General features: G+C 37.5%; 1 long non-coding RNA gene across 2 annotated transcripts; it reads right to left on the bottom strand.

Moving 5' to 3' along the window:
- Positions 1-617: 617 nt before the first annotated feature.
- On the bottom strand, positions 618-14,287 carry LOC119699611. Of its 2 annotated transcripts, XR_005256482.1 has the most exons (5): positions 14,211-14,287; positions 13,885-13,950; positions 8,062-8,212; positions 4,812-4,914; positions 618-717 (listed from the first exon to the last, which is right to left on the bottom strand). It is a non-coding gene; the product is annotated as an uncharacterized LOC119699611 (long non-coding RNA). The 2 variants fall into 2 exon arrangements; XR_005256481.1 differs by having other exon boundaries at positions 13,885-14,279.
- Positions 14,288-27,090: the final 12,803 nt, after the last annotated feature.

The raw sequence follows: 27,090 nt of genomic DNA, 5'->3' as shown, positions 1-27,090 counted from the left end.
CTGCCTCCCAAGCTGAATCAATGAGCTTTGCCATTTACCATCTTCATGATTAAATGCAAGCCAAAACTGAGGTACAGATTTTTCCTATCTCTCCAATTCTATTTACTGTAAAGTATTTCTTTAACAAAGCAAGGAATGGAGCAATTCTCCCTTTCTCTCTTTCACTCTTCCTTTTCCCACATAGTCAATTCAGGTCAATGCAAATGTATTCTTTCGGTTTGGTTTAAGCACTGAACTAAAATGCAGCTCTTGCTTCATTGTGGAACACTAGCTGTGTTCTGAAGGAGTAATATATACCCCCCTCAAAATTAGAACCACATCCCAAAAAGCCATTAATCAACGGGTTTTACATGTATAATACATGCCTATACAGATTCAGAACAGGTGTGAGATCGTGATATTATAGCTGATAGGTCAAATGGAATGGATGAGTTTTTAATCAGTATTTTGAAAGGAGATAGAGCATTCATAATAAGTGGACTGACTCTCTGTTGAGGCCGTATAAAATTTAGTGTTCCTACAGGTTTTTAAGCCCTTTTACTTCACAGACAACCACTTAAAAAGCGAAGGGAAAAAAAAAGTTGTATTTTGGCTTCAAAAAAACCTCCAATACTTGCCTGTAATATGCTTCATAATTTGTTTGCTGCATTACATGACAGTTGCATGTTCCAACAAAATTGCAGTGACACAGTTGGCCTCATCTCTTCTCCAAAAGCCCTGTAAACACAATACATTTCAGAAATGGTTTGCCTCTAGAGGGTCAAAGTCAGAAAGATAATTCTCTCAATGGAGTAAGTGTGAAGCTGCTTTTGACCTTAATCTGAGGGCATTAAAATGCATTTTTACTTTTCTTTTTTAAAGTGGCACATGTGAACAGTTAGACACAAAAAAAAAAAAAAATTATCAACTAACTGCAGTAGCTTGAGAGGGGAAAAAATCATGGTTTTAAGTATGCTTTTCCTGTTTTGAACCAGAGACACTAGTCTGCCAGCTAAATACATATAGAGAAGAACTGTTTTGAGCTTTACTTGATTTTATTAACCAGTTTAAATCTATTGAGAGAAAAACAGTTTGTACCTGTGGAGCAGGAAAAGGAGACATAATAGCTACTAAACATTATCTATTTAGAACAGTGGCTCCTGATCGTGAACTATGCTTGAAGGTTTCTCCTAACACACAGTATTACCTTTCTTACAAAACCTTATTTAGTTATAACCTTAAATCATCATGTCTACAGCATTATTTTAACCAAGCAAATGAATGAGGTCCATGCAGATTCAGCAGAAAATATTTCCCCAAGCATCCATCTGTGCAGTGAAGAAGGCATTTCACAAGTGAGGTGATTTAACATTTCCAAACTTCCTATCAAAAGAGTTCTACAAGGGCTACCCCTTCTAGAAAACTCTAGAAGTTTAATGAAGACCCTTATCAATAGGTGCTTTGTAAAGTATATATTGATATTCATATGTATTTTATCCTTCATAAAGCATTCTAGACAGAACTGAAATAATATCTTGTTTTCACTCCAGCCCATAGAGGTCTGATTTTCTCACTTAAAGACAGTAGAATTTGATTGCTTAGGTAATTAAAGTGGTTTTGATGGTGCTTGTGATTCTGGTTTTCAGGAGCTTCTGTGGTCATCTATCACATATGGGGCCAGGATAGAGGCTATTGTCTCACTCCAGCTCTTGAAACAGTTTCACTTGGAATGATAGGACTTGGGATTCCCTGGACCACCATAATGGGAAGGTAACTCTACATCCTAAGGTGGGAATCATTTTCTGGGAGATATGCATAGATTCCTGCCTCTTCTTTATTAACATTTCTATATTTTCATGTGCATAGAGAAAATTGATTAAAGATAAGGTCCTCCCTGCCACTGGAATTAGAAAGCTGGAGTCTTGCAGTCCATTATGAGAGGTGGTCTCTCTGCTCTTTCATGGCATGCTAAGTCCAAACCTCAATATTAACATGTAGATGGAGATACCTGTGAACTCAATAGTTGGATTCATGCCACCATCTCATTTTACATAAGCCACTGAGCTGTTCCCTCATTTTAATGTGTTCAGTCGCAACTGATGGCCCTGAGGGCAAACTCTTCAATCCCACTAGCTGTCCAAGTCCCAGTGGAAGCCACTGTCTTTGAAGAAATTACTTCATCTTACCTCAGCTCTGTAACTTCTACAGCATCTTCAGATCCCACTACTAGCTTGTGACCAAAATTTAGCAAGTAACAGTAATTTCAAGAGAATGTCAGATATCAATGATTTTTCAAAGCAAAAAGTGCTTATTCTCAGTATCCTGCAGGGGATAACTCACTTGTTCTTCCTCTGCTGCCTCATTTTCCGCATCCCAATTAAGTAACCAACCTGGTGTAAAAAGCAATTTTGTTGGTTTTTTTTTCCACTGACTAAATGAAAATGGGTTTAATTAAAGCATCCAGTACATTCCATAAACAGGGCAGGCACATTTGAGACAGCTGCAGCAATAGCTCCATATATTAATATTTCAGTAAGAAAGAGTGGGCAAATACACTGCCCTTCACTACAACAATTATTATTTAATAGCTTACTTTATCAAATGCCGTGTCAGGGGTAAATGGGAAAATTTATTGTATTGTGAGGGATTAAGGTTTGTCAGTCACAAAAATAGACAAATCCTGCAATTCAGCTGACAAAACAATCACATGGCCCTGCTTCAGAGTTTGAAAGGAAACCATTAGAGGAACTGGAAGATTCCCTCGAATTCACATACCAGCGCATATCTCAGCATGTTTTGCAAGTAACATTATCTCCACTTAAACAGGGGGAAACAGTGTCTATTACAAATTGCAGAAAGCAGAGCAGAGCTTCTCAAACTGCTGTCAGCTCAAAGCCAAAGAAGTACTCACACTGGGATTGCCTTACAGGAAGCACCATGCACTGCAGCTACGCAGATTTCAGGTGCAAGCTCTGGGCAAAGCTAGCTTGAACTTTTCAGCATTATTTTCCTTAGCGTTAGCAGTCTCTGGCTGGCTCATGCACAACCAGCTCACTCAGGTGTGGCTCCACCTACCTACCAGGTAACAATGCCAGGCACGCCAGAGTCCAACCACAACTTCAAGGGAGGTATCACACCTGAACTCAACACTTCTGAATCCCAAGAAATTACTGAACACTTCTGAATCCTGAACAAAAATCTGGGCGTCTTCTGGGTTCAGATAAAACTCTGAGGGCTCTAAAACCTTGGTATCTTCCCAAGACATAGCTGTGAAATGATGGTGCTGGTTGGCTCCCATGCCTCCAGGGATGGATGGGGGTGATTAACATGAAGGAGAGGTACCCGTGAAACAGGCAACAGCTGCAGAGAGAGAGACACGAGCTCAGCATGGAGCAGGCGTGGGAGAGGAAATGTATTTAAACTAAACTGCTGAATCTTCTGAGAGCTGTTTCTTCTTTTCCTGAAACTGCCACCACTGCTGAGCAAATTCATCAGCTGAGTGACTAATGGGAGACATCCTGAGAGGCAGAGGTACAACTGAGCCAAAACTGCTTCCCATAAAGCCCTATTCAGTGCCTGTTTGTCTCATTTATTACCGCATAAAATATCCTTCATGGGAAAGTGACTGACAATTATACTTTCGCCATATATCTTTGTGCTATACGTTGTCTTGACAAAAATAGGCAGCTTCTGTCTTCAGCCCCTTTCCTTCTAAACCATCTCCTTTCTTTTGTCAATTATTTAGTGAAAGAAAATGTCATTCTCCTGAATTTTTCATATCACTCTTTCTAAAGGAGTCACTTCTGATTTTTTTCATGCAAATCCAAAATACAGCTCCATGTGAGCTACTATGAAGAAAATTAACTCTAGCCCTGCCATTACCAGAACACATTGGAAGCAATGTCAGCATCAGGTGCAGCAGAAAATTCACAGCCAGAAGTTTCAGTTCCCAGAAAAAATGGGAGAAGAAGGAGGAGCAGATGAGACAGTGAAGTCTCATGTTGCCATAGAGATCAGGTAACAAGTGACCTCATCTCCTGATTTTGTTCCCAGAGCAGGGAGCCACAGTTTCCAGGCCTGTGAAGAGAGGACTTGGTCAGTCCATCATGATGCAGCCAGTGAAATTGGCTTAATGGTGCCTTCTGTTACTTGAAGGTTTAAACCTCTGAGAGGGCAGAGGGAGCAGACAGGTATTTTGTTCTCAGGATAGGAAATAAGCACGCTATTTTCTGTCTTACAGTATCTTTCTCTTTCCTTCTGTTGCTGCTTCTGACCTTCTGTATTTCCACCGTGCTCCCTGTTTTGAACTTCGGTTTCCAATGGCTTTTTGCCTCTCTCTGATCTCCTTGTTTAAGTCTATCTTATCTACAACACTTGGTTTTGTACATTTTATTTTGCTTTTTGGTGAGAACAGGAGGTAAGGCGATGTACTAGACAAATCACTGCACTGAGGTTTGAAAGACAAGCATTAACTCTGGCTCAGGTTCTGAACAACAGTAAGTTATTTCATCTCCCTGAGGTTTCCTTGTCTGCTCAGCTGGGACTGTCAGCTGCACAGAGAAGGGACACACATCTGCTGCCTGTGTCTGTAGCATCATTAGGAAAAAGGTCTCAATTGCACTTGCTGTGCACCATGCAATCAAATCAGACATGCCATCAAATGACACCCAAACAAGGCAGGGCTTTTCCTATGTAGAGGCTAATTATTTCTTCCGAAAAAGCACACTTTTTGATCTTCAAGGAATATTATGCTTTCTGTAAGGTTGCAACATGACCCCTAAAAATCTTCTCGCCTTTTTTGCTTTTTTCCTTTGGCCGTGTCTTCATCTTACCAGAAACCCAGGGTTCTGCCGATAGAGAAAGTAAGACAGGCATCCAGTCTAATAGATCATGAATGCAACCTTCAGAAGTATAAGCTCAAAAAATTGTATTTACCTGAAATAAAAAAAGAAAAATAAAAAATTAAAAAACAAACAAACAAACAAACAAAAAACTATTGCAAATGCCTACAAGCAATGCTGAGTGCTTTTCTGGGGGTGTGATATTTTGCAGGTGGCCTCTGAGAGAGAGCTAACAGCAGCTGTTGGAGCCACAACTGTGATTAGCCTGGCAGGAAACAGGAGTCTGCAGCACTTCATACACTTAGCTACCCAGCAAAAGTTGTCAGCTGGGACCTTAATTCACATGGGTTCTGGTCAGTTTTGGCTGCAAGGAGAGCACGTTTGCTTCCTTCTGCAAAGCACAGTGTTAATAAATTTCCAGTCCCCCGATACTACAGAGGGAGTTCGTGGGCTGGTCCCTGGTGAGTTCATGTGACACTACATTAGTTTCAAGAAACAAAATGGTGGATAACTTGAAATCTGGGGGAGAGAAAAAAACAAGCTAAAAGAAAATTTCCAATTAAATTATGCAAATGTGAAAGGAAGTTAAATATTTAGATTTTTAAGGATGTCTTCAAAATACTTCCCCAGAGGGTGGCAGAATCTATACTAAAGGGCCTAGCAAATATATTAATTTAACAGAAGATTTCTTGGATTGAATGCAGCACACATTTAAATGGTCTGTGACAAGTAATTCAGGAGTTTCAGTGTACCATATGACATATTTTATATTTTTTATTACCACTGACATGTCAACAGATTTGAGGAAAACATTTTTTCAGTAAGCACAGCTGCTATCAATTTGGATAATGATAGTCCATCACTATTTTTTGTGTGTGCAAACAAAGGGAGTGAATGATCATGCAAAACAGTGAGTCTGTATAATTCCCATTCATAAACCATTTGCAGACTGCACAGGGTCAAGACAAAATTATTATTTCAGTCGCTGGCCTCAGCAGTGCCGACACAGAAATAGAATATTTTTCTGGTCTTGGTAAATTTAATTTCTGTGAACTCTGAGCCCATGATATCGTATACAAATAATAAATAGACACCCCCAGAGTTCCTCTCACAGTAACAGCATATCCTGCCAGTGTAGACATTTGCTCTGTATTTCCACTGCTCCACTTTTTACATCACTCTATTTCTGAGTTTCTTGGTCTGTCCGCCCAAGATCAATGACATTCCTGCACAATTGCTGTTAGTGGCTGCTCACTAAAAATGTAGCTGGATAAGCTAATTTTCTTTCTTTCCTTCTTCATTATTCTACAGTGAAGGTTTAAGTGTAAGATTCTCATCTATCTCTATACATGTAGGTAGTAAATTATAAAGCTAATGGCAAGAAAATGTGAATATTTATGACACTTCCTCATTAGCACAAAACTTGGACTGGATTTCCCATGGCTCAATTGAATTACTTAAGCCTTATTTTAAAAGGCAATTGTTTATTTATGCAATTGCCTTGTGGAACTTTGGCTAGTTGAAACTCTCATAGATTAAAATGTTTGCAAGAAATACTGTTTTCTTCCTCTTCCTTTTCACATGCAGAAAATCTACAACAATTATGTTACCTGAGGAAAGAGCTTGCTCTCTTATGTGTGATTACAAGCAATTAATTTTTATCTGTATTTTAGACAAAATTTATCCAAGATTTGTATGAGAATAAATTCCCAATTTTCAGCAGTTGCATTAACTCCCTTTGACGTTCCTGCCACACCTTCCAAGAGGAGACTGTAAGTGGAGGAAAATCTCTCCTCTTTCAAGCTCCAAGTTTTTAGAATTTGGTTTGAAAAAAATCATATGAAGTATGCAAAAAATTGAATATAGCTTGACTGGAAAAAAAAAGAGAAATTCAACTTAATCTACAATGTAACTCACACCTCTGTGGTCATTTTTCTAAACCAAAATGTTTCTCCCCAATTACTTTTTCTCCTTAGAGTGCTTCTTTCCACAGAAGTCACAGGTGACCTATCTGACAAACACCTATTTTTAACCATTTTAAGTGAGCTCTGTCTGTTTGTCAAACAGACCCAGGAGAGAAATCTCCAATGTATTCTTCCTGCATGTGAAAAGTAGACTACAACATTTAAAATATTGCCACTTCTTCTAATGAAACATAACTCAGCCTATAACAAGTGTCTAGGGACATAAAAATACCAGGAGTGGAAGAGCTCTCTTAAGTTTTGAAGCATCTTCTTGTTCAGGTGTCCATGTCATAGAATCTCATTAAAAGCGTAATAAAATCCATTATGAAATTATTTTGCATTTTTCTTCTCATGGCTCCTATGGGAAGGCTACTTCAGAACTTCACATCTCTGGTGGTTAAAATCTATCTGTTAATATCCAGATTAAATTTATCTAGGACCCATGAGAACTTATTTGTCTTTTAAGCATCTTTGGGCTTCAGTTTAATTTTCTTTTAAGTGTCTATGTAAGCTTTATTTTGATCAACAATAGAACTGATTAAAATTCCAGATGGAATTTTACTTATTATAAGATGGAGTTATGTAGATGGAATTTTTCCCTATTATAATTCCTGATATCAATATACTGCTCTGAAATATTTTGAAATGTTTTTTCTTATCAACAGAATTTAATGTTGTTCTATTCCATAGAAGAAATTTAATGTTTTAATGGATTTATCACACATTCATGGTCATTCAGTTATTCTATAATAATTGTCTTCTCTCAGGATTTTCCTTTCCTTTCGTATTTCTTGCTGATGGACCTCTCACTTTCCAAAAAAAAAATTTTTTGATAGAATTTCCACTAGACTTTTAACTTTAATTTGCATTGTACGTTTATCATCAGGCCAAATTGTCTCAAGATCAGACAGTGTTTTCTGAGAGATTTTTATCTTACTCAGTATAGCAACATCTCTCTTTGGTCATCAGCCCATTTTTAACAATCTCTGCATCTTCTCATGGTCAAGAGTAGTTGAAATATTAAATAAAATTAATCTGAAAACCAATCCCCCAGAAATGCCTACAGCACTTTGTCTTGAGACCACTGTGCTCTCCTTCAAGACAACCTAATGCCATTTTATTTGAATGCCTCAGAAATTACTCTGATCTCTATTATTCAGTTTAACTAATAATTTTCAAGCAGTGCTTTTATCGAAACAAATTTTTACTGCCTGCAGGTTCCTTCTGCTTCCTCCCTGGCTACAATGGCAACAGAGAGAGGCTACACAATTACCTACCGATAGACATCTAATTTCTGGATGGATGAAGTTAAGTGAGATGGAGATAATCCTATTATGTGAAATTCTTTTATCCTGTTCAGACGGAGCAGTCAGATTGTATCCTTGTTGTCCATAAAAGTATATGTTCTTCTTATCTATACAGTAAGACCTGTTTATGAAAGTGATTTTAACATAGAATGAGAAATAGTAAACCTGCTTAATCATTACCATGGAAAATCCCAGCCATTGGTAGCTCAACAAAGAAAATATTCTAAATATTAGGATGGGTAACTAAAATTTAGGAAATGATAATGTGTTTTATTAAACTTATTTTAAATGTAATCATATTTTTCCATTATATCTATTACAAAATTGTGTCTTGGAAAAATATTGGGAAATGCTTGCTTTTCCTGAAACCATTACAAAAATTATTATTTAATGCACAAATTTCATGTATTATTGTGTATTTGTTTTTATTATTTGGGTAACAATCAGAATGGTTCACAAGTGTCAGACAAACTGGGTTTTTATACTTTATTTTAAGCCAAACATTTAACATTTGAGGGTTTTTTTCATTAAATCCATATCTTTACAAATATCTCTATTATTTCATGTAGAGAAAGGGGCCTCATACCTTTCGAAAGAGAGCCTAGAGGAAACTATGCACTGTAGACACTAAAGAAATGCTGGAAATTAGAAAATTAAAGACACTAAAATTACATCTGAGTAAAAATATTTTACATATTATGGCCATTTAAAAGTTTTGACAATCAGTTTACTGTGAGAACCAAGATGTGCATTGCCTATGCTGCAAGGTCTATCCATATGCATGAACTTAGTCACTGTTAAAGGAAATTTTTTCACTCTGCTTAGCCCAAATGTGCAAGAAAGCAGCAGGAAACATTTTTCCTTCAAGAGACACTGCATTGTATCTATACCATACACTTCATATCTAATGAACCCAGTTATATTATCTAAGTCAAAACCACCAGCTGTGATCCCAGAGTTTAATTTTTTTCATGTAGTCTTGTTTTTTGAAGGATTTTTTTAATGCCTGAAAGAAATAATTGAATGGCAGCTGTTGAATATGAGGCACACAAAATAAAATTAATCATGACCTGAAATTCCCTTTATTCAAATAAAGAAAAACTTTGTTTTTTAAAAAAAAACTGAGTTAAATTAATTTACACTGACCTAAAGATTTGCCCAGAAAAAGAGGTACATATCCGGGCACGTAAGTTTTGATTATGTAAGCATATTAGTGTGGATTTTTAATTTGGGCATGTTCAAGTAAACTGCGGCATTATTGGTTAAACAAATGATGGACAGAGCAGAAAAAAATGCCAGAAAGAGGTAGTAGGAGACTTTACATGTGTAGACAAAGAGCAGCAGAACCTATCAAGTGAAAGAAATAAAGCTGGAGATATAAGAAATCTGATTTATAAAGACCCCATAGCAAATTTACATGTGTGTGGCCCTTCACACTGCTCCAGGCACAGCTCACCCACAGCTGTCTTGGCAATGCAGTGCAAGACCTTCATCCTCACTCTTTATTTTACAAGACCAATGTTCTTTATAAACAGTTAGATGTTTCTAGCAGTTGGGTATTTTGTTAACTAGGCTTCCAATATACATATATGTAAGTTGATAAGGCTGTACCACTCAAGCTGATGCACACACCTGCACTTGCACAATTTTTATTCATTGTCTTTTTGTGTCATAGAGAAGTTCAGCTAAAACCGGTTTTTATTGAAGATGGCCACAGCTGTAACTATCCTGAACACATCAGCTGACTTCTTCACATCTCTTCCTGTGATATTTGCTCCTGTAGAGCTCCCACAAGAAATTAATATCATCTACTTCAATCAGCAGCAGAGAAGTGTTACATTTCTGTGGCACTTTTTTAAATGAGTGTAGAAGATATGTTCATAGACCAGAGACCGGAAAGCTTTCACCAGCTGAAGGCACAGCTTACTTCCTCATCACCATTCATCTGTCCTAAAGTATGAGATGTGCATCCTTTTGGAACAGTGCACAACCAGTTAGTCTGAAATAAACATATTTTCTTCATTGGGAAAGTCCAGGATTGTCACTTTCTTTTGAATTTGTAATGAGAACAAAACACAAAAGAAAATCAGCAACCTAGCCCAGACTCCCTGCTTAGGTGGTATGATATCAAGTTGTAAAAACTATGACCACATGGTTTGAAGCTGTAGCCTATGTGCTGACTTTATCTAACATAGATTTTCATTCTCTTGGAACGTCTGTATTAGAAGCTTTTATTGGCCATCACATGTTGATATACATGTAAGATCTCTAGGAGGTTTTAGGCTATTTTTGCAAGCCTGTGGGTGTCTTTTAGAATGTCTTTTTAAAGGCCATCTAGTCATCTTTATTATGACTATTAAATACAAGGAACAAAGACTCAGTTCTGCAGAGCCTGACATGTACTAGAACAAACAAAAGGAACAGAAAACAATAGCATCACTGATTACCTATTTAGCCTTGGGAAGGTCAGCAACATAAAGGCAAAACAACTTTCATTCCAGAAAATGTTTCCAGCTTTATTGGCTTTGGATCATGTAGCTATCGGGGTTTTTTGCTATTGATTTTTGTCTCAGTTTAGACTGTGGACTAGGAGTCAGATGGCTAACCTGCTAGGCAAAGCTATAACTGCACTATGCACAGTCCCATTCAGCATCTTTTCCTAGAGGTAAAGGTTATTGACTATAGATCTTGTTTTCTACTCCCCTGTTCTGTAAGGCTGCTGCTGACTACCACTGGTAGACTGTTGGCAATTTCTTGGTACAAGTTCCAAATTTCAATTTCTATTATTAGCTATTTCAATATTTCTTCTTTCAACCTGGTTCTAATGCTTATACACCAATGTGGTCCATATAGGCTTTGCAGCACCTAGGGCAATACAGATTTTCTTGTTGGCAGCTAGTGAGAACTATGGACTCTCTGCCTCCCTTTCCTTCTGCATGTCATATTAATATAATCTAGAGTAATTAACTGTAGCTGGCATATGTTTCCAATGTTGTTCGATTGGCACAGTGAAGGGGCTTCCTGAAGAAAAGCGAATTTTTCCATAGTGTTTTCAAGTCTGCCTGTGTAAACTTTTAATTGCCTGGAACCTGTACATTGGAGCAAGACTCTGACCAACAGGCAAGCAGATCTCACACTGTTCCAACAGATGTAGATGAGCAGAGACTGCCAAGTGAGTGTATTTGCATCTATTGTGTTAACTGAAAGCATAATTTTCAGTAGAAAAGGCTATTTACAGTTTAGATGGCTTTGGGGTTAGAACTATTTTATTGACTTTTAGAAGATTTTTTTGGAAAATTCGAGCAAGCACCTGTAAGCTTTCAGGTGGATGTCTTGGCATGGAACAGGGCATTATCATGGAAAAAATGCCTTGTGCCTTTTAAATGTGTCTTCCCTCTTTTCTCTCTTTTAATTCAGCATTTGAAACTAACCAAGCCAATCTTCTGCATTCCTGCCGAGCTTCATCTGACGAGGTCAGCAGTCTTGTTCTCTGCATTTTTTTTTTTTGCACAACAGGGGTACTCACAATACAGTGCAATACCCCCAGTAAGGGTGATACTACATGGATTCTTGAAAAGAAAAGCATGTGTGCCAATTTGGCTTGAATTCTTTGAACACGTTGCTGGATTGTTAATGCATGGGAAAAGGATGGTCACAGAATCTGTCTGCATTTCACAACTGCTCCTGGTGCCACATGACACTACAGAGTGATTTCTTTAGTAAGTCAGAGAGCACATTACAAAGGGTAAATGCACTGAATTGGATTAAAAGCTGCCTTGTAAAGAGGAAATCGTTTGTTCTGAAAAAGAGTGGACAATTCAGGAGGACGAATGCAGTGACAGGGCTGCTGCAGCAAAGCTCTGTATTAATAACACTGATGATGCATATTAATAATAATACTTTGCACTTCTATACCACTTTGTTTTTTCAGAGTACTTTACAAACATCTAATTAATCATTATCTATTTAAGAATTACTTTGAAAGGGGCCAGGGGGCGTGTATGACAATATTTAAAATATGCCTTTGTTTGATAATGGCACAAAATAGTAGGAGGGCAGCAGCCACAAAGGCACAGAGCATACGCATTCAAAATGTTTTGGATAGATGAGGTTTATGGTCTGATAATTGGCTTATGCAGCTCAGCATAGAGAAGCATACAGTAATGAGAGGAGGGAGGATCAAAACTATCCACAGAGACTATAGCCTAAAATGAAGCACAATACAAACCAAGAATAGACTTGGACATGATAATGGATAATGCAGTAAATCCCTCTCTACAGTGTTTGGCAGAAGCAGAAAAGGCCTTGGGATTTACATTGTATATATAATCAGTGTCTTTTTCTGTTAAATAGGTCAGTAATAAGACTGCATTAGGAGTAGTGTGCATTTCTGGTCTCCTTAAGCCAAATTTCCTATTAATTTACCTTTCAACACAGCTCTTTTGAAGCCACCAGAATTACAGAGGCCATATTTTGGCCTCATATTGTTAGTGTTGATTTCACTGCTAAAGAAATTCAGGCCAAATCGAGATGTCATTTAGTTATAGATCAAGCTCATGTACAGAGAAACAAGTCAGCATCTGCAGAAGCTGATATGAGTGCCCCATTTATCTCCTAACACAGTGAACTGGGATCCATTTCGAGGGACTCAAGGGGCTTCATCAGCTCACATCACTGTATCAGAAAATGCAGAATTTTCTTCCCTCTGTATGATTATGGTGAGGGGAAGGTGTTAGAAAGGGACATGATACATGATCATACGTGGAGTCAGCAGAGTATACAACCAAACATGACAGTTGATTCACAGCTACGTAAATTGAGATTCAAAGTCATTGCAAACCAAATGACACTTAAGTTTGGAAGATTAGATGGCTGTCTCCCTCACTTTCATCTTCCTACACCACATTTGCTGAAATCCCTCCGAATATTGCAGGGACATTTGGTATTTGGAGGAGACAGCATATCTAATGAGTATCAGCTGAATCAACTCTACTTATTATAGGAAGGACATTGCTGATAATGAAAACGCGCAGCAAGGGCCATGCAAAATGATTAAGGGTCTGAGTGCATAAGTTATGAAGGAAGATTGGCTTATAGTAGAGAAAAAGAGCCCATCTTTGGAAGTATATATGACTCCGAAGGGATCAGATAGGCACCAGCAAACTGATTAGAATAATAATTAATTTCTTTATAATACAAAGATTTTGTTAAGTGTGTGCAAGTGAAGTGGCTTTCACAAATGCAGGCAATACTTCTCTGCAGAGGTGTTGGTGCAAAAGAAACACTTAGAAACAACAGCAATTAAACCCAACACCCAAACATGGAAACACATAGAAAGAACAGCAATAAAGCCCAAGCATACTCAGAAGTCCCCAGTGAAATGAGTGTGGTGGCTTGGTTTAATGAAGAAAAAGGATCCAGTTTTTGAGAAAAAAATGTGTGATGTGCAGTAGTTTTCCTCTTAGATTCTCCAACAGTCTTACACTTATTTAGGTCAATTCCCACTTCTAGTCATGCATGCAATTAAAGAATTTATACCCTGGAGAAACAGTGGTGTCAGGTGGCTCTGCCCCAGCAGAAGCATTGTGAAGATATAATTGCAGCTACCAAGGGAGCCTCATAAGTCTAAAACTCAGTTTTCCCTCAGCAGTTTACAATTACTCTTACCCTAGCTATTTGTACCTCTGCAGGGCATTGGTGTAAATGGAGTCTTAATGTATCGGGGCAATAAATGGTTCCAAGCACCCCAAGTCATATATAGAACCTTGAGAAAAGACTGAAGAACTACCATACCTGCAGGCAGGAAACAGGAGAGACGAGGTCAGTGTCCAAGTCCTCAAGATGAAGTGTTTTCAGAAACTTTGAAGTATGGCACGAATCATTAGAGAAGAAGGCAAAAAAAAAATCTTGAAATTATTGTTTTCAGTCTTTGAAATTCTCATAAAATTCTCATAAAATTATTATCTAAAATGCTTAAAAGAAGTCTAATAATCAATTTGGCTCTGAGAATGTGAACCTCTACTGAGAAGAAAATGCAACCAAATTTGTGGCCTGAGATAAAGACAGTTTGATAGGAAAAGCAAAAGCAACAAGCAAAGCAAAACAGAGAATTAGTTCACCAGTTCCCATGGGCAGGCCGGTGTTCAGCCATTCCCAGGAGAGCAAGGCTCCATCACATACAAGAGTGACTTGGGAAGACAAAGGCCCCTTTGAATGTCCTTCTCCTGACCCTCAGCTTTATCTGCTGGGCACAGTGCCACACGGCCTGGGATGTCCCTTGGGTCAGGTGAGGTCAGCTGCCTTGGCTGTGACCCCTCCCAGCTTCTTGTCCACCCCCAGACTATGTCTTAGCACGGCAGCATTAGAAACAGAGAAGACCTTGATGTTGTGTAAGCACAATTCAGCAATAGCTAAAACACTGGTGCATTATTAACACAGTTTTTATCAAAAATCCAAAACATAGCATCATAAAAGCTACTATGAAGAAAATTAATATCCCATTCAAAACCTGTTCATATCTGCACTTTCTGTGACCCACACTTCTCTTAGCTCCTCTTCCTCATTTTCTTTACAAGGTTAGTCAGCATTTTTTCCTCAAAAGAAAACATAAATAAATTTATTTCCTCAATGAAATTTTATTTAGGAAAATATACAAAATGGTGGAAAAAGAAAAAAAAATTAATAACCTAGGATTATTCGATTTACATATTTTAATTTGTATATTTAATCTTTAAGAGTATTTAAAACAAAAAAAAACCACTTAGCATCTGGGTGTTAATGTAGAGCTAAAACAACTTTTGAATAATTGCAACAAAGGAGAGACAGGAAAGAAGTCATGAAAAGTCAGCAAGTTTGAATTCTTTACATTCTTCACATTCTTTCATAGCAAATGGGTAGATTAAAGGAAAATTTCATGCAAGCCTTTTAGAATAAAAAAACCTGCTAATGTCAAGCAAATGAATTTGGAGCTGTCAAAGAAAATTTGATAATATGGTTTCTAGATGATTCATTTGTTAATGTGCAAAGTATGAATAGAGTCTCTAAACCATGTGTGTGTCCACAAATTTGACATGCACCTGGCATCAAAGGACATCCTGACAGAACAACTTAAAGTTCTCATCTCAAAGAATAAAATTAAATTAAATTTAAAAATACATAGCAATTACCACACTGAGAAATTCAGAGGGAGAAAGAGAAAATGCATTAACTTTTCCGCTAGACAAGATCTTAGAAAAATATGACAACTCATACTGTCTAGAATGCAGGCAATGTCATTTATCAAATCCAGGTAAAATGATAGTGAAGGCAAGAATTCAGACTTGCGTTTAACTTTGTGTTATTTTATTAGTCTTCATTCATTTTGCATTGTTATTAGACCATATCAAAAGCAAATTTAGCATTAAAACTGATTTTTGCCCAACACACAAAAAAAATAGGGATTTGTACTGAACATTCCATGTGTGAAGTCTAATATTACAAAATATTAACTTCCAGAGAAGAATATTTTAATGAGCTTAACTGTAAAAGTGTCTTTCCTGCTGTGGTAGCCATATAGTGGCATAGGCATTATATACTGTGTCAAAATATTAAAATGAAGACCAACTTTATGTTGGAAAGGCAGAGGTCTAATATGTTTGTCTGCTTAGAGTCATACAAACTTATAAAGTACTTTCACCTACCAAAAAACCCTTTCTTCCTCTGTCTTTTTCTCTCTGTATTTTCAGTAAAATAAGTCAACTTCCAGACAATAAACAGCTTAGTTAAAAAAATATGTAGGCCATTAATCTTCAGATTCAGCTAAACCTCTGTAGGCCTTCTTAAATTTCCCAGGGGAATTTTTAAAACCTCATGTTTGTAAGACCTCAAATTCTAACCCTGTTAATTTAAGCCAGTCAGCAAAGAAAAGGCATAAATTGTTTAATCCCCCATATCCCATCCCATGTCTCCCACTTAATGGGCCTGACAAAACTGGGGAAAGCAGGCACAGGTAGTGTCAGAAGGAAGAAATAGTTTTAAACATTACAAAAGGGAAAGCACAATGGTGGCCCTCATAGCCAGAAGACAAGTGAAAAAGAAAAGAATGGCCTTCCAGCAAGAGAGGCTGAAGCTAAGCCTGCAGATGAGGTGAAAACCTTCACCCTAAAACAATGAAGAAAACAGCCTAAGGTCCAGAGAGAAGGAAAAAGTCAGTCAGCAGGATATTTGGGAGGGAGGTATTTGTGGACTAGTGGTGCCAGCTGACCTTGTTCCATGTCAACTCCAACACAGCTTTGCTGCATCTTTTCTGTGAGGAAAGAGATGCATGCACAAAAACCAGAATTCACGTGGCCTAAACACTACTTGCTGGGGGATCGAGACTGGAGAGACAAACTGCAACCTTGGTCATCAGTTTTGAACAGTAAGGAAAAAAAGAGGCGAGATGTTACTGTTTGTGATCTATTAAGAGTGGCATGGTTCAAATGTAAAGTAACAGTCTGCTCCTAGTTCATAAAAAAACAATTTTCTGTCTCTGTCTTTTTATATACTAGCATGTGGTCTCTTTATTTGTCTTTCATCATTTTCTGTAAATCATTCTTCTTTTAAAGTCAAGTAAAACACTGATATAAGAACCTAACCTTGTAGTGAAGCCTTGCAGCCCAGAATCCAGCTCTGAAAAAGCCCTGGATTTAAGCATTTGAGTATGATATGTTCTAAGGGGATTTTAATTTGCTTTCATCATGTGATCCTTTTTCACTTTTCATGCATATGTTTCATTCCTAGTAACTGCATGGGGGTAAAGAACGAGATACTGGCTTGAGGGAGTGAAAAGAGTGTTTTCAGAGGATATCTGAAATGAAAAGGAATCAAAATGACAGATACAGAGACTGTCATGGAGGCCAGAATCTTCAGAGAAGAACCTTTTTTACATTAGCAGTGGCCAGAATTTGCAAACAAACAGACAAAAAAATCTTCCAGTTACATTTTTGATTTTTTATAATCAACACTTATTTTCATAATATTCATTGAAATACATGATTAAACTGAGATTAAGATGCTCTTTCAGAAGTTTGACTCCTGTAACTGTTTTGCATGGTTGTGTTAGTGTCCCTCTGGCTTTCTGCTGAATCCAAACAACTTAGTTCTTTGTTTATAAAATGTTACATGTGCCAAAATATGCACTGTTTTGTTCTAATGTGACAAGTAGCAAATGACAGTGCTCTGGGGAATTCCAAAGAAAAGGAGAACAAGTTAGAAATGCTAATGTGCTTCTACATTGCCTTTCCAGATTAGAGGATCTGCCACAGATATTTTGACTGCTATTGCACTGTAGATAATTTTGATAGAATTATACACTTAACGAATAATTTGAGTTGGAGAGGATGTCTGGCAATCTTCTGATCCAACTTACAGCATAAAGCAGGGCAAAATTAAAATAGAAGAGAACTTCTACCAGCTGAGTATTGAATATCTCTGAGGGCAGAGATTTCACATGATCTCTGGGCATCCTACTCCAATATTTACCTGCACTTATGTGAATATTTTTCTCCATAAATAAAATTATCTATGGTTGCATCTTCCATCCTGTGCTACTTGTCCTGTTACTGCACTCCCCTGAAAGAAGTCTGACTCCATCTTCTCTGCAGGTTGTGGAAGACAGCAATTAGATCCCCTTTAGATTTCCCCAGGTTAAGCATGCCTCTTTAATCAGCCTCAGTTCACCTGTCATAGTCCACAGTTTCCTAACCATCCTAATCACACTTCACTAAATACTTTCCCATTTGTCATTATCTTTTTGAGTGGGGATGCAAAATTACCATAATCTTCTCTCCATGTATCATATGACGAGGTGACAGAAATGTAAGAAATGTCTTCCAAATAATGGTGCCTGTACTGGGCGCCTTGACTTCTGCCTCAGGAACAGATGTATAGAAATGTAGAGCTCCTGATTTAAGAAAAAGCTAAAGTTAAAATTGCATTCAAATATTTTCTAGTTGTTGAGGTGAGAGGAAGCAGCCCCCCAAAATGACAGGTTTAGCTGCTCATATCAAAGACATGCATGGTGAAAAATTCTGTAATTTTTAAGGCAGGAGAGTAAATCAGCACTGAAATTTATGTTTTAACAGCTAAATTCAGTAAAGGAGTTAAATAATGCCTAAAATGGACTATTTATATGTAAAGGAATTAAATATTGCCTAAACTGGGCCATTTATATATCTGACCATAGGTGGCATCAACAGAATGAAAGTTAAAACAATCCAGACGCAGAGAGATGCAGTTTTGCAGTTCAGCGTGTGAGGTACAGAATTCCACTGCATTGTGAAGTGGCCTATAGATATCTCTTGTTTCTAACAGAGTCCTGCACACCAGGTTTGCTGCACTAAACAAACAGAGACCCAAAAGGAGTAAATAAAATACCAAATGATGCAAGCAGTCTATCAAAAATCATAAAAATCATTCTGCTGATAAAATTCCCAGCAGATGGAGTTTCTTTTTCATCTGAGAGTCAGTAATTTGTCCAGTAATTTCTCATCACAAAAATGTGTGAGGTCAGTGCCCCACCATTTCTTAAGGGAAAATCCTGAAAAACACTTGGTTTCAATTCCTATCAGTTGCCATATTCTGTGGACTCTTCATTTTGGTTATTTTAACCCTAGTGATTACTTTGTAGCTTCCAACAACTTGCAGCTAAACACACTCCCAGTGTGAGGCTCCACACATTTTTTTTACCTCGACAATGTGTTCCTGTGGCTGGTCCTGTGTGTGTGCATGTGTGGGCAGAGGGGAGGGCAGGCACTAAAAATTGGACAGTTTTAACACACCATTAGAGCATCCAAGCCTGAAGTCACAGTGTTTAACGCTTGGAATGGGATGGTCAAGCAAAATGCTATCACTTTTATCTGGAATCTGGGAATAAAGCCAACTCAGATAAAACAGAAAAAAAAAAAAAAGAAGAAAAAAAAAACAGCCCTGAATAATCTGACAGCTGTGGCAAAGCATATTGATCGCAAATGTTAAGCAGGCCAAAAATTCAAATACTTTGCTGCAAATGGAGCACACTTATACAGTACACTGGTGGTGTATGCAGGCACCTGGATGGAGGCAGCATGTACATGGGTGGTAGGAAGACGTTTCAGGGATCACACTTGCAATAACCTCATGTACTCTGGAGGATGAGTGCAAGTACATTACTTCAATCCCAGTCTGGATTTAAAAATTTTATTTATATGGGCATTTGAAAGGAATTTCTAGCCTCCTTTACATGGACAACAAAACTCAAAGAGCATTCCTGAAAACCTAGAGGGGATGTTCTAGATTTCTCAATCAACAGTTCTCCTGCTAGTCCTGTGCAAGGCAGAACTGCGTGGTTCTGGCAGTTTTGCGGAAAAGGCACTGTATTGGAAGAAGCTCTCTGGCATAGAGGCTCCTATATTGAAACATTAAAACAACTTCAGAGCTGATGGAAAGTAAACAAATAGTATTTCTGTATTATCTTGCAATATTATGAGATAGCAAAACTGCCAAAAAGGCAGTCAACACCAACCCCAGTGGAAGACAAAGCTTTGTGACAGTGTGAGGCTGTAAAGAAAATCTTAAGATGGGAATTTTGGGGAGGAGAGCCTGGGATTCACGTGCTCTGGTCACATGTGGAATGAATGAATTTTAAAGAATAAATGAAATGGGTAATTCAGCTTCAGTGTTCAGCCCAGTGTTTTGATTAACACAGCATTCTGAGGGCTCATAATAAGAGAAACAGTCTTCATAAGGAATAAACTGCACATTTGATTTTCCAAGGTTGAAATCCCAAAAGGGACTCAGGTAGGCTTTATATTATCACTTGGATGAGGAACCTGATATGGGTGTCCTTGGTTTACCTGTAACAGATTTTAGATATACTTGCATTTCACTAACTTAATATATCAGCAAATTCTTTTATTTTTAATCTTTTTTTATGCAAAAAGTATTCCAAAACCAGAAGACTAAAAGAATGGTGTAAACCTGTGTTTGGAATTTTCCCCAGACTTCTTTTCCATTAAGGGTTTCATAATGTTATTTCTTTTTTAATTCTAGTCCAGCTAGCATCTTCTTGGGACCAAAACCTTTTAACTTGGCTAGTGGGGGGTATGTAGGCTTGAACATGCCTATTGCAAAGAAGTCAATTAATCCAGCCTCGTCATCTGCCAAATTCAGATTAATTACCAGTTTGTTCTACTTTCTTGCATAGGAGCTTCCATGTCTCCCTGTAGGGAACTATTCCATTTTCTCATATTTTTCACTGTCACATAGATTTCCTGCAACCCAGCCTCATTTCTTTTTCCTTGAGTTTGTATTTTGCATTGTTTTCCCCAACAGGATCCACAGCTGTGTCTCTGTTTGAATCTTCTTACAAAATTCCTTACCACATTTCTCTTTTTTTCTGTATTTCTGTAATGCTTGTTCTGTATCCTCCATGACACTGGCAGTATCATCCTAAAACTCATAGCTTTGGAGCATCCCAATACCTTCCACTTTCCAGCTGAATATATTATTCCATCTATATTTATCTTGTTTAATGGGCCTTCTGCCAGTTTTAAGCTGATATGGCAATTTTCTAAGGAAAGAAGTTTAAATTAACTTTTTATAGCTGTGTACTTGCTGATCTTATTTATTTTGAAATACAATTTTAACCAGAAAAACCATGTTTGATTCTTCTTTGACACTATTGAAGCTTCACATACTTTATGGATATATTATGGTTAAGAAAAGGAATAAAAAAATACATGGTGGCATTTTAAGGAATTCTGCTTTGGCCTGCAGTGGGTTTGCTCTGGAGCTGCCTGAAACTCACTGTGTCCAATATGGGGCAGCCCCCAGTCTCTTCTCACAGAGCCCAGCCTTCCAAAAGGAGAGAAATTCAACTCTAAGTGTCTGACATTCTGTTACATCTAACAGAATATTTGAGGGAGCAGAGGGACAGCAAAAGTGACATAGACATCAAGATCTCACCAAGGAAGAGTTTATTGTGGCTTTGCAGTACTTAAGAGGGGGGTATAAGGCAAATTAGATAAGCTTTTTAGCAGGACCTGCTGTGATAGGAAAAGGGGTTTAAAACCCATTAGAGGGTAGATTATATTAGATAAAAGGAAGGAGTTTTAAGTTTGAATAACTCTGGAACAGGTTACCCAGAGAGGTAGTGATGCTAGGCTGCAAGCCAAGTCCTGTCCATCAGATCTGTAAAATTTCAGAGGAGGTAGCATCACTTAACACTGTCATAGCCTTTTTGGGGTGCTTGCTGTTGGCAGATTCATCTTAATGCCTGAGGTTTTATCATCACTCAACAATGTGAGCAACTCATGGCAGCATTTGCACATCCTGGTGAAGTCAAAGTTCATTCACTGAAAAGAGAATCCCTTCTGTGGGTATTCTGGACAGATTTCATAAGGCAAACAGAAGAACGTAGTTTTAAATTGCCATCCCTGGTTTTTGCTTTAAATAATTGAAATTCACCTATTATATTCATTTGGTTTTAGCCCTCAGAGATAGTACCTCCTGACATACTCATGTTCTGAGCCTGACTTTTCTCATTTTTTAACTTCAATTGCCCATACATGGAAATTTAAGATAATTTGAGGTTCTCTAGGGTGTCCTGACTGGCCTCTATCTGCTAGTTGTGTTTCTGTAGGTCTTGGATGTACTTGATGCTGTGCAGACACCTCATTAAATCTACGACTTTGCAAATGGCACTAGACACACATATTTGGGAAACAAGCTAAGCTTTGAGTGTCCTTTTTAGGATGGTTCTTGAAATAATGCAAGTTTACTGTTGAAAGTAGAAGAGATCATTGGAAACAAAGTTCAATGATGCAGTAATACCGTAGTTGCCGAGACACATGTTATGTCTTGCTTTGTGTAACTGCATAATACTGTGGGGGTTTGAGTGTTCACCTACAAGTTTAACAGCTGGATGCTGTGTGACCCAAGGCAGGGAACTGCAGTGCAAGGGTCTACATTGAATCATCACTGCCTGCATTATCAAAGAGGTGCAGATACACATTATCCTAAGAGATTCCTTTCAGACTTCCTAAATGTACTTTAAATGGGGCTCATGGTCCCTACTGAAAGCAACTATGGCAGAGTCAACAACTGACTAAAGAGGGAGTCTAGGGGACAATTCCTTGTCCACGTGTAAAGGTAGGGTGTTAAATGTGTTATCAAAAGTCTCTCGAAAATGTAAGCTCACCCTCTTAAGGGTTTATGCAGATACAAGATCTTAAAGTTGATTTACTCTAAGAAAGGGAACCATTCACTGACTATGGTTTGTTGTTCTTGTTTGCTCTGTAATATTCCAAAATGAGAAGCAAAATGAGAAAAACAGAACTTGTCCCGCAGTACTTCATGATCTAATTGAAAGTGTTCAGGGAAGGAATATGATAAATATAGAGAAGCCAGCTATCAAGGTGAGTTCCCAAGATAAGACTGAAATACAGAAATTTGAGTCCTTGATATTAAGCTCTGAAAGATGCCAAACATACTTCCAACAGAAAGCACCAAGGGATAAGAAGTTACTCAAGATTTTATATTAAAGTTTCAAGAGGTGTCATTTCACTAGCACTGGAACATTTTTCATTGACAAGTTGGTGAGAAAAACACTGACTTATTTTTCTTTACTCTGCACTGCCTATGAACGTATTACACTGGGCTTTAGGAAAAATAAGGCTATATACTGGGGACTTTTTCTCACTATTTTATTGAGATCTACATAAAAAAAAAAAGCAAAAATCTACAAAAACCATTATATTAAAATACTTTTGAAACTTTTAGCACAAGGCATTTGAATATTGTGACAACAATGGATATTTTCTGTATACATAAAATATTTTTCAAAAAATAAATCTGAATATTTTGTCTTCAGGCAGATTAGACTCTGGGTTCATTAAAAAAATAGACAAATGTCATATCCAAGATTATTAGTTCTGAATGCAGAAAGCATTTCTTTCTGTGCCTATGAGGTACACTGTGGAAAACATAGTTTGATTTGATGAGGAAACTTGTCATTGCTCATTCAACCCTTAGGAAAATTTTGGCTTCTTCACTGCAGTCACTGGCAATCTAAAAGGTTTTATTAAATAATTTATGGCTTATGGGTGTTTCATCAGACTTGATAAAAATAAACCTAATTCTTGCTCATTTTTGCTATATTGTGTGTCCAAATTTGGGCGTAATGTCTTGTATCTGTCCCAGAATTTTCTACCCAACAGTATGTAAGCCTGGGTAAACACCTGAAAATGGGAACTGCTGCATTATTTGCAGCAATTTTATATTCAAGAACCTCACTCACCACACAAATGGCATGTGTCAATGACTTTAATTCTCTGAATTGCTTAAGATAGAAATAATTCATCGCTTTATACAGTATTTGGACTGTAACTGGTTAGCTATCAGAAGGATTGCTGAGTTTAACTTAACAACTTGCTTTTTCCCACCATGTGACTCATTTAATCATAAACCTAGTTTGATTTTCCGATTCTAAACCCAACACAGTGAAATATATAAGAACAGATTTTACTGTAAGTATGCAAATGTTTCCACAGACTTCAAGTTAAGCATATGTTTAAGTGGTCTGCTGTCTCAGAGCCTAAGTAAATCTTGATTCTTGATCTAAAATTTGCTTTTCATAAACATCTGTGAGCTTCAATTCATACTATTGTTAAAGAATAAAAAGTTCAGCTACAAAAGTTACCAACAAAAGGAAATCCACTAATGTTTGAGATTCCCCAATATGTTTGCCAATCATTTTTTTTAGTATTTGCCTATGTCTGTTCAAATGTCTGAGGTTTGACTTTTCATCTATTTCAGGAATATTTTAAGCAAGCTATGCAAAAATCTTTCTTTGTGCTAGTTTGGCATATTGCAGGAAGGTTGAAAGTTCTTCTTCTTTTACTTTCCTTTTTTTCTAATGCTTTCATGCAGACTGTAGAAAACTTAAATCACTTAAACTTCCTTCTAGGAGTCTCTGTTTTTCAAGGAGTTCATTCAGACATAGCTTATAGTTCAGGTATGTTGTTAACAAAGATGCCTTTATTCATATAAATGCCACTGCTTTACTAGACCTGGGAAATTTCTAGCTGTTTATATTTCTTTTAACATCGATAGCTAAAGGCTTTCCATCCCAACTTTATCTAATGAGCTGCTCTGTGTCTTATTTCTTACTGTGTCTTCACTGAAATACAAGCACCTTCAACATTAATTGGTAGAGAAATGTCATGTGTGTAGAAGCTTACATCACAGTCACAAAGCCTAAATTTTTATGTTTTTAAAATAGCTACTCATGCCTGACTTCAGATTAAAATACTAGCATTAAAGGATTTCAGCCTTCAAAGGCAGTATAATTTAATTTAAATATTCTAACAACACATAATGAAATAATTGTAAATACTCATCAGTGATTGGCTCATGTCTCCATTTCCAGGGTCATGTCTGAGGATAAAATTTCATAAAATGACCTCTTTCCTGGATGAAATGCAGAATTGAATGAAAGGCAGAAAACCAAATTAACAAATATGAAACATTTGTTAGAGAACATGAAAAATCTTCCCTTTGAAAATATACAAACTGGCGTAAATGACATATCTAATTCTCTTCATGTTTGATTGGAGAACCAATAAACAGAGAAGATCAGCACCAAGTGTTTCAAGCAATTATATGAGTATGTTAACCCCAGTACTGCCTATTCCTGACAACTAACCTGAGATATGGTAATTTAAATTTGCTGCATTTTTCTCTTGATTTACAATGCAAAGCTTTACAGTACAACAATACTGTTAATAAAATTAATAAATATTGAATACTCCAGAAGGATATTACAAGGATTGTGATAGACACAGAAACCCATGAGCCTTTAGAAATGTCCATCATATGAAAAGTGATCATTCTAGTTCTGTTAATCAGAAAGGCCAAAATTGAGGGACTTATCTATATTTCTTAAAACATACTTCGATTTAGATACTTCTATCATGACTTTTCTCAGTCCTGTTTTCTGACTGATCTATTTGACTTTTCACTAATATGACCAGGAGACTGCAGTACCCAAGATGAGGGAAATGATGATTTATGCTATGTCAAGAAATTCCACTCAGGACTTTGTATATCCTAGTCCTCAACATAGCACAAGATATGATATTTGGCTTTGGTTACCCCTCCTCTCAACAGGAGATCTTTCCACACTGTCTGCAGGAGTTTGCTATGAGAAATTTCTCCTCCTGCTCTCACTTCAGCTGTTTCAGCCATTTGCTGCTCTTATGCTTAGCTTCAGTGAACAGTGAGAGAAGAACGAGGATGGAGAAAAAAACAGCTGCAGCCTTCAGATGCAGCTGTCCCACCACTACACGGTGCTTTGCCAACCCACTCACCTCACCCTGGGTTTGTCCCAGAAATCCCTACAGCAGCTCAGCCCCAGTGACCAAAAGAAGTGCAAAAAAACACATTGAGGAGGGAGGGAGGAAAAAAGCATCTGCCTTTGAAATAAGAAGCGGTGAGAAGTGTCAGGAGAGCACAATGGGGGTTTTGTGTTGGAAGGCTGATGAGTACATGGGGAAAGCACACTAACTCCTGTTCCAGAACTGGATGTGAATCACAGAGCTACAGAAACAACATCAGATTTATTTGCTTGGGGAATTAATTTTTAACTTATAATTGCTTCAAATTATTCTATTTTTTCAATTGGATTTGGAATTTAATTTACATTTGTAATACCTAAACAAATAGTCCTGAACACTGAATTCTTCATTTCTCTCCAGTGAAATAATTGCATCACATTCAAGTGTTATCATTTTACACAGTTCATCTCTTCACTAGCTCACTAATAACCAATATATCAAACTATGCAGAACATGGTGGGTTCCTATATTCAAAGGTCAAGGTGAAGTTTAACTCATCGTATGTTTTGCCTGCCTAAAAGTGGAATATGCAGTCCAGACTATCACAGAGGCTCCCTTGAGAGAGTGGAGTACTTCCACAAGGTGAGTCGTCTCATCTAGGATAAGATGATTTGCCCCTTGTTTTCTGTCACTTAAGCAGTTCCTGCCACCTAAGTGCCATTCACCTCTAATGTATTAGGGCTACTTCATTTCCTTGAAAGCCTTCTTCAAGGGGTTTCATAAAAGGCTTGTTGAAACTCCAGATTAGTTATAATAACTGCCTTCTGCCTACAATTCTGTTCAATTACTTGTCAGAGATGCATGATTTTCTTTTATGGCAGCCATATTTCTTTAGGTTTACCTTTTTATACCAATCAAGGGATTTTGTAAACAAAATAAATCTTCATTTATAATTCAAATGTTCTTTTAATACTGGAGGAAAACGGAAATCTACCATTTCCAACACTTTTTTTACAAGGTGTTTAAACTTTCTCTATCAAACTCCTCAGCTGGTGTTGATTAATTTAATGAGGAATTATGTCTATTTTGACAGCATTTTCTTTAAATTCCCTGAGTATGTCATCCAGTCTTGATATCTTGTCACCATCCAGTACCTTTCCAGAACTTTAACCACTGCTACCACTTCCTTTTATTGACTCCAAAAGTTATTTTAGGAAACATATTTTTCCATCATGCTTAGTGAGAAAGACAGTCTGAAAGAAATGTAATTAATTCTTGACACCACTACCATCTCTAAGCACATTAATTTACAATAGTGGAGTGCAGGTTGAGGAGGAGGAAAGGAAGCAGGAATCCAGATCCATTCCTCTTGGGTGTTTGAAAATAACACTGGAACTGCAGTACCAGCAGGTCCAGGGAGGTGATCCTGCCCCTCTACTCAGCCCTAATGAGGCCACATCTGGGGAAGAATAGACTGGGGGGGAATAGGAATGGGGCTGTGGCTGAGCCTCATCCCTAATGGGGTGCAGCTGTATAAGACAGGTGAACAGTGCTGAAGAAGAAGAAGCATGGAATGCTGATGTGTACTGACCAATCACAAAAGAGAAGAAGGGCATGAAGGTGTTTTGCATGTGAGAAAAAAGGTATAAAAAGTTGTAATGGGGAA

This window comes from Motacilla alba, chromosome 3 (genome assembly GCF_015832195.1).
Source record: "Motacilla alba alba isolate MOTALB_02 chromosome 3, Motacilla_alba_V1.0_pri, whole genome shotgun sequence".
Lineage (NCBI taxonomy): Eukaryota > Metazoa > Chordata > Aves > Passeriformes > Motacillidae > Motacilla > Motacilla alba.
This window is presented reverse-complemented; position numbering and strand designations above follow the sequence as displayed.